Here is an 8,781-nt window from a genome sequence, read left to right as displayed (position 1 = left end):
AAAAAATATAAGGACCAGATGTTTCACTGTTGCGTAGGTACTCAACTTTCCAGAGGCAGAAGAAGATGAAGATTGCGACATGCTGGCAGTAAATAGCAAACAACTGGGAAAAAACACCTGGTCATAGACGCTACTACAGAAGGAATGGAGGACCCGGGCGGTGATGACGTCAGCCAAGATGGCGTCGTTTATGACGTTATCCGAGTACCATAACAGTAACGGAGGAGGAGAACTTTGTAACGGCTCCTCCCATATCTTGCCACCAACTTCCCCCTCGAAGCGTAAACGCTATGTGGGGTGCAGATAGCTATGTGGCATGTCAAGAATACGTCCCGTTATTATAGATATCCTAAAGGGAAATCTTACGGGTACTCGCGCCAGAAGTTAGAATTCTGTGAAACCTTTAGTTTAATTCTCTGGGAATATCACTGTAGTCATATATACCCTTAGGAAGCTACTAAAGGAACCTTCCATCAGGAAGACATGGCTATCTCATCCAAAAATAGATTTTTCGCTTCGCTCAAAATCCGTTTTTGCTGCCAAGTATTTATTGTATAAAATAAGAGCATTTGTTTCTAGTATTCCAGCAATCACTTCCAGACCAAGCTTCCTTTACCACTTCCTTGATTTTCGTAGTGGTGAGTAATAGGAACTGAGTTGATCGGCAACATCAACACCTTCTTTTGCTTTATTGCACTCAATGACACTTTTAGGTTTAACGACATCATCTCCTCTTCTGTTTTTCTTTCCACTTAGAACTAAGTCATTGCCATACTCAGGCACTGTTGATAGTGTCAAGACATCTCTTTTATGCTTCCACTTGTATAACTTTACACCTTATCTGTTTTCTGCTGCCTTCATTTCTCCTTTCTTCAAGTTTGCTTTTACTACTTCTTTGCACAAGTATTTCCTTGATGGTCTAACAGTTCCACAATTGCAAGTCCTCTTGACTAACAAGTACTCCGCTAAGGTGACTGAGGTGTAGTAATTGTCGGTGTAGATTGTGCATCCTCTACTTAACATTTCGTTACATAAGTTTACCACATGGGATTCAGTTGAATTTAAACCAGCAATCTTATTACTCATCGCTTCATGAACCTCCATATTCCAGGTATATCCCTTCAGGTGTGCAAGCTTTCTATAGCTTCATCCCATATTTATTAGCTTTACCTGGGATGTATTGTTTGATGATTAATCTCCTTCTAAATGGAGCCATGCACTCATCAACAACAAATTTGGAGCCAGGTTTTTAAACAGATTGAAAATTGTTGGCCAGTAGGTCAATTAGCAGTCTGACTTTGAACAATTTGTCTAGAGAATTTGTATGTGCTGCCTTGTTTACAAAATGTAGAAATCTATACAGAACCTCAAATCTTTCCCTCGACATAAGCTTTGGTACAAAGGGATCATCATACAGCATACTTTTAGACCAGTACAGTTGAATTTCAGGCTTCACTACTAATTCGATGTAAATGACAATGCCAAAAAACTGCTTCATTTCTTTTCTGTCAGTAGGTCTCCATGACACTTATCTTGACCTACATGATACTCCTACTCCATCAACTTGCTGTTGTGCATACCTATTAGTTTCTTGAACAATCATATCAATGATGTCATCAGATACAGAGAGCACATACACATGCAATAGGCAGCACTTCATTTTTATCATCTCAATTATTTACAGTGACATTCATTTCTTCCTTGCCAGTAAAGGCATGCATGCGTTGTTTTGGAGATACAGGTAACCATTCAGATTTGGTGCTGTTGTTTCCATTTCTTCCTGAATTTGAATCACCTTCAACTTCTTCATCCTGACTTTCTTCTATTTCTGACTCATCACTTTCCTCAGAGAGATCATCATGTAAGTCATCTGAATTGATAAAATGTCTGAATTATCAAATGGAGTATCCTATTGTCCTCCATAAAAAACACATGGGTCTATTTCTGTTCAAAGGAAGGAAAAAAATATTAATAGTTTTCTTATGCACAGCTGATCAAATGCAAGATATTGTATCGATACTAATTAATTTATGCATCATAAAAACTAAACCAAATAGCGGAACAAGAATATGTCATTAGTTCATAGGAAACTGGTACATAAGTGAGCAAACCAATGCATGGTACATTGGTGTTCCAATTTACAGTAGAGGAGAAAAATATTAGTGGTCTGCGATTCAGCATCACCGAGTACCATGGATCTTTAGGTTCTACCCTATAGAACGCTCTCTTACAATGTTACATACCTCATCTCTCTGCTAAAGTCCAACAGACTGGAGAGACAGTTGAATGAATGGTGCCGCAAGGCAAGGGTAGAGAGCTGACTTGCCAAACGCGCTTAACGTGTTAACAGGATTAAAAGTGTATGTCACCAGGTCACAAAGAAACTCTCAGTCAGCTACTTATCAGGAAAACTGCAAAACCTTTAGTCTTCCTCAAGTTCCCTCGTTCACAACATACTATTAATCATAAACTAGAGGAAAAAACTAAAAATTTTAACAGCCAATTCATTGCACCAGGAATACATCTATATTCTTCCGTAGCTTTAGTTAAAGTGACTAATGTTCTGACTGGGGGACTACCCTGCCACCCACCACTAACTACAGACACCTTGTTATAAATTTTAGTAGCTGAAGTGCCAGCCCAGCTGTAAGTGCACTCCTATTAAAGGACGAGGGTTTGTATTTGTGTAGGAACAATGATTTGCATTGCTTTATTTCCAATAGATTGAATATTCACAAAGCCAGCAGCAGTTCATGACAACCTTGATATCCACGATCTGTACTTGCTGGAATTTAACTAAAGTTCTACAATCTCTCGAATTCCCCACACAGTCCTTTAGTTTTTTCCTTTTGTACAATTTACAGTATACATATTACTTCATGAGAGTTGCACTCCTTGCTGTTTTGATTACGGTCATCCCTCGCTTTTTGCATTGGTTAAGTAAAAGAGACGGGAGAAAAGTGAAAATTCTTGAATACTTGCTGCCTTAGGGTGGGTCAACTAATAACCTACTAGCTCACTGACCATTACCTACCTGTGATTGACTAACACACTAGGTAACCCACTGTATTGCACTACATTCTTTTCATATGCTTCCTATCATGGTATTTCAGTTCTTACTATTTTTCAGATGTAATTGTACATTATTAACACAATTTCAGTACATGGTAAGATGACTCATAACCGAAAATCATCACCACGTCTCATGAAATTAGTCACCATCATACCACACTTTGTACGAGTTTCAACAAAACGCTTGCATCTAAAAGTACTCAGTGATGCAGTTCACTAAAAAAAGTCACATAGTTCATGGTTGAAATGCAACTTTAATTGAAAAAATTATAAAACACTTTAATGAAGCACAATTATCTTTTTAAAAATCATCCTTTTATAGAATGAATAATGTCTGCTTAAAGTTGTCAGTCTAAGCTGAAGAAATTGAATGCCGTGTTTCAAGGTTTCGTTTACAGTAAAATAATGTAAATATACTACTAGTGAAGAAACAAGATAACAAAAAATACTAACACATCACTAAATATTGACATGGATTTTATTGTAAGTAACCCTCTCTTTCTCTCTCTCTCTGCCCTGCCCAGGAAAAGTTTTGATCGATCTGTGTGCGAGCGCGAACGCGTCTCTCGGTGAAAATCCTCATACTAAATAAATGTAAGTTAACATCTCTCTTCATTGTTTTATCTACATTACTTTCAGTTTATCATTTACATTTAACAATATTTGATTCCTTCCAGCAAAACAAATCAATACAAAAAATTTAGTTTAAATAGTAAATAGAATAAAAAAGACACCACCTTTAAGTCTGTTAAATTTTACGTAAAATCTATAATCTACGTAGAAATCCAGTTCTCCTTGTAATAACATTGGCATGCTCAAGCTTGAACATGCTGGTCTTGAAGTGATACAGAAAGTATCAATATGTTTGTTTCATAAAAAAAAAATTATCTTTTATTTCTTAATGAAAATGCTCATATTTTGGTTAAAATAAATTAATTCAAACATAGCATAAGAAAATAAAATATGTTCTGCCATAATTTTCAGTCCTCTACAATTTTTTACTTATCTACAGGTCGTCAGAAGGAGGAAAATGATTCACAGCCATTGACAGCTGTGAGTGATTTATGAGGGAAGGGATAGATATGGTAAAATATTTGCTTCAAGTGCTCAAGACTACACCATAGCATACAGTATCAAAACGCGAGAGAATTATATTTGAACAAATTTCATATGTGATCGTAATTTTATAAAATCTTAAAAATATTAAATTTTTCGTTACCAAATAAGTGTTACTAATAATGCTATATTAATTCTAATTTCCTTATTTTTCTTCATTGAAAGAGAGAGAGAGAGAATCTTCTCTTTCAACTGTAATGCCTACTGACATTTTTCATCAGCATTATATATTACACATACTATACAGTAAATCAAATATTACTTGAACATGTATGAACTTCTTTCAATAATTTTTATTATTATATTAGAATTACTTTAAAAGGGGTAAATCATTGAATTATTTACGTGCGTTACCTATAAAGGTGGGCTATTCTGCTTTGTGAGGTTCGTTTGAAAACATCTGCCTGCAAGAGTAATTATCGGGAAATCACGAGTATGTGATTTTTACTTAATATGTTATAGGGTTTAATGTATCGTAAATGACCAAATCCCCAAAGAGTGAACCCATGAATAAGAAAGGCCACCTGTACCTGCATGTTTTTTTTTTTTTTTCAGACTTTGTCATTCATTTCAACTTACAATCTTTTCCAAGAATGTCCATACAAATGATAATGGAAGCAGGTGATCACGAGGTACCTATCACATATGGTGCACGGTCCCCATCATAACATAGCCTTTTCTCCATTTACATTACAATAAAAGCACTAGGAAAATGAGTAGTAGTTTTGGAAAAAGAATACACCATAAAAGTCTTTAATCGCTCCTCGCATATCAAATCCAGATGGGCTCCCAGGGTGTCAGTAGGAAAGAGCCAGCAGAGGTGGTCCAACGAGGTGAGAGGAAGAAGGTGCAGCTACTTCCCCAACTAACACCACTTAGATGAGCAAGCACAACACTTAAGGTGGAGATTTTTGCAAGCAGGAATGATTAATTGGAGTGGCCCTAGCACGGTTGGTTCTTGCTAGAGCACTTTAACATTTCCATGTCATAACAAGCACTACTCTTTACTCACCCTAGAATGAGGGAAAGTAAGGGAAGGCAGGGTAATCCAATCAGCACAGTAAAGTTATGAAGAACAGAAGTCCAATCAACACCATGAATGGGATGAAAGTAGGCTCTCTGCATTGACTGGTAACCCAGCTCATTCTGCAATCTTGAAACTTTGATTTAAAAATGTTTAGGCTGCTATCTTTATATTAAGTGTGCCTAAATTAAGAGGAAAAAATAATTGTCCCAGCATAGGAACAAATGGATACCTTTTATTTGTTTATAATTATTTATATTGAACTGATTTTGTTCTTTTGAGGTAAATATTTACATGTTACACTATTGCCTAATTTAGGATTTATATATCAAGAGGTAAATTAGTAGTTACTGACATGCATAAATCATAGCCTAATATTTTGACTATGAAATACACTTAAAATCTATCCCTGAATATACAGTATTGTCAAATATGGCAGTTTAATTCTGTGCTCACAACATAACACAGAATAATAAAAGTTCAAGGATAAAAAACAATGAAGGAAAATTTACTACCTATATTATTAGCAAGATACACAGATTCCTTCTCCAAAAGCAAAGGTTATTTATATATATCTACTTGTGCTTTATAATACACTGGAAAATGGAAATGCACTGAAAAAAAATCAATAACAAAATGCATATATCCCTGTTAAGTAGTGCTTCACCAATATATTTCACATAAAACAAGAAAAACACTACAGTCATCTAAGCAATCAATATAGAAAAGTATCAATTTTTTTCTTCGTTCATAGAACGGAAATTCTTTTTTTTTAAATAAATAAGGTAGCTTGAACATTTAAAAGCAATGCACTTAAACAAATGCATCCTTATGGAAATAATTTTGATCCATATCACTTGCCCTTATCAGTTTAAAACAATAGCCCTTAATTGCATAGCACGTTCAGAATTATTAAAGGACTCTTGTTTATAACATAACTGTAACATTAAAAACCAATATTAATTAAGGCAGATTAAACTGAAAGAAGAATAACCCAATGGTGAAACTTTAAAAAATCGACGTGTTGCACTTTTGCACTCAAAAATAAAAATATAAAAGAACTCATTAGTCACCAAATAAAAACATTTTGACACAACAGAGATTCCTTTACATGTTCCATTTACCTACATACCTGCAATTATCATCGTCTTAAAATTATGAGTTAAATGAACACATACTTCATTACTTATTTTCAGACCAATGTGAGATTATCGAGAGAGAATAGAGGATCTTCAATCTGATCTTGGAAAGAAAATAATCCATAGATGCTTCTTCAACCAGTATGCAAGCCTTCCAAAAAAAGGCTAACTACACCCCGTGCTGGATCAACTGAAGAGAAGTTTTCCTCTGATTCCCATGACTAGTTGTTGAGCTGGCTAACGTTATCGTAATCATGTGCCTGCTTGGTCGTCTTCATTGGTATAAGACTATCAGGAGCAGCACCGGATGCACCAGCATAACAAAGATAAGGAAGGGTAAGGTCAGGTAAGATTAAGAATAGGGATGATTAAGGTCAAGGATAGGGATTAAGGTCTTATTACCTTTGTGAACCTACGTTAATGACTCTTGGCAGCTTCTTTAGCTGCCATGATGAGGGGGTGTAGACTTGACAGTGGTCTGGCGAGTTTTAGGAATGGATGCTGAAAATATTGAAAAGGTTTTAGAAAATGATATAAAACTATCTAAACCTTGCCACTTCATAACAAATAAAAGATGAAAATTATGTTCCATAAATACAACCCTATCAAGTACTAAGTACTTTCTTGAACTTGCATGAGGATGAGAATCCCCACTCAAATTATTGCATTAACAAACTTCTAATCTTTGCACACTACAGAGATGTAAAGTGGGTACTTTCCGTAAAAGAAGACCGTATAATTTTACTAGTGGTAACTTGCCACTTGATATGCTAATTGGTATCTAAGCTCACAACTTACAGGGTAAACAGCCTCCTATACATGTAACAAGTTACCAAGCTGATATAGGCTGGAACTTTATTTTTCTCCTGATCCCCACTGTAAATACAAATTAGTAGAAAACAATATAGTTTCAGGTTATTACTTTCCTTAACCCCTTCACTATGAGGCAGCAGATCCGCCCTCAAGCTATATACAGTCAACTCCCCATTAACAAGGGTTATGTTCCTCGAGATGATGTGTTAACAGAACAATTTCTCCATAAGAAATAATGGTATTACGGAGTGTTACGTTGCTGGACATTGGGAAAGTGTCTATTTTGGGATTTTGTTATTATAAAACTTGAACACATTAATAAATTTAAAGATCACAGAAACAAAAAAAACACACACATTCTTCTCTAATTGTATCTATTTCATAGTAAAATAAGTTATTACCCATGTACATTCACACTATGACGCATTACTCTCGTCACCATTGCCGGCTGTCGCCTGCCTCACTTCCGTCCCCATCCTCACGCTCATCTTCCTACTCAGGTCTATCTCTCTCTCTCTCTCTCTCTCTCTCTCTCTCTCTCTCTCTCTCTCTCTCTCTCTCTCTCTCTCTTTCTCATATGTTGTTTCCTTTTAATCTCATGATTATGCATTTATAATGAATTTTATATCATTAAGTACATTTCTAAGTTAAAAACACAATAAACAAAAATATTGTCTGTATGAACGCACAATGCTACTACGTATGTATATCAAACACAATAGCCATTTTTCTTTTATTTCGGTAAATAAATAAGATCGTACAATTTTTCCTTTTAGTATAACGATTATTTAGAATTAATCTTATATCAATAAGTACACATTCAAGTTAAAAATCACAATAAACTGTACTGTGTGGTATGTACGAATACAATGCTACTACATATGCTCATGTAGGTCTGGGTCTCCCAATTCTTCTAGTGCCGTGTGGAGCCGAGCTGAATGTTTGGTGAACTAATCTCTCTTGGATAGTGCGAAGAGCGTGCCTAAACCATCTCCATCTACCCCTCATTATGATCTCGTCCACATATGGCACTCGAGTAATCTTATAGTCTCACTTTTAATCCTTTCCTGCCATTAAACTCCCAATATCCTTCTCAGGGCTTTGTTTTTAAATGTACTAAATCTATTGGAGATTGTTTCATTGGCATACTATGACTCGTGTCCATAGAGTTACACCAATATCGCTAAACTGATATATAGTCTGATTTCTATATGTAATATCAGGCGATTTGATTTCCAAATTCTACTTAACCTAACCATTGTCTGATTTGCTTTTTTTCAATCTTTCACTAAACTCTAATTCTAAAGACCCTGTATTGGAAGGAGATCATAGTTCTTAAATACTTGAATGATTTTACCTCATTAATCCTTTCTCCTTTCAATGATAATTCATCTTCCATTGTATACTCCGTTCTCATCACCTCTGTCCTTCTTCTATTTATCTTCAGCCCAACCTTGTGTGATATTTCATGCATTCTGGTAAGGTAAGCACTGCAAATCCTGTGGTGTTTTGCTAACTAGGGCAGCATCATCAGCATACTCTAGGTCAGCTAAATTCCTATCACCAATCCAGTCTAATCCTTCTCCACCATCTCTGACTGTTCTACACATTACAAAA

At 35.5% G+C, this 8,781-nt stretch overlaps 1 pseudogene; it reads right to left on the bottom strand.

Moving 5' to 3' along the window:
• Window positions 1-492: 492 nt before the first annotated feature.
• LOC137649381 (piggyBac transposable element-derived protein 4-like) lies at window positions 493-1,387 on the bottom strand (annotated as a pseudogene).
• Window positions 1,388-8,781: the final 7,394 nt, after the last annotated feature.

The sequence above is a fragment of the Palaemon carinicauda genome, chromosome 11 (assembly GCF_036898095.1).
Source record: "Palaemon carinicauda isolate YSFRI2023 chromosome 11, ASM3689809v2, whole genome shotgun sequence".
Lineage (NCBI taxonomy): Eukaryota > Metazoa > Arthropoda > Malacostraca > Decapoda > Palaemonidae > Palaemon > Palaemon carinicauda.
Note: the sequence above shows the minus strand (reverse complement) of the source record. Positions and strands in the feature narration are given on the sequence as shown.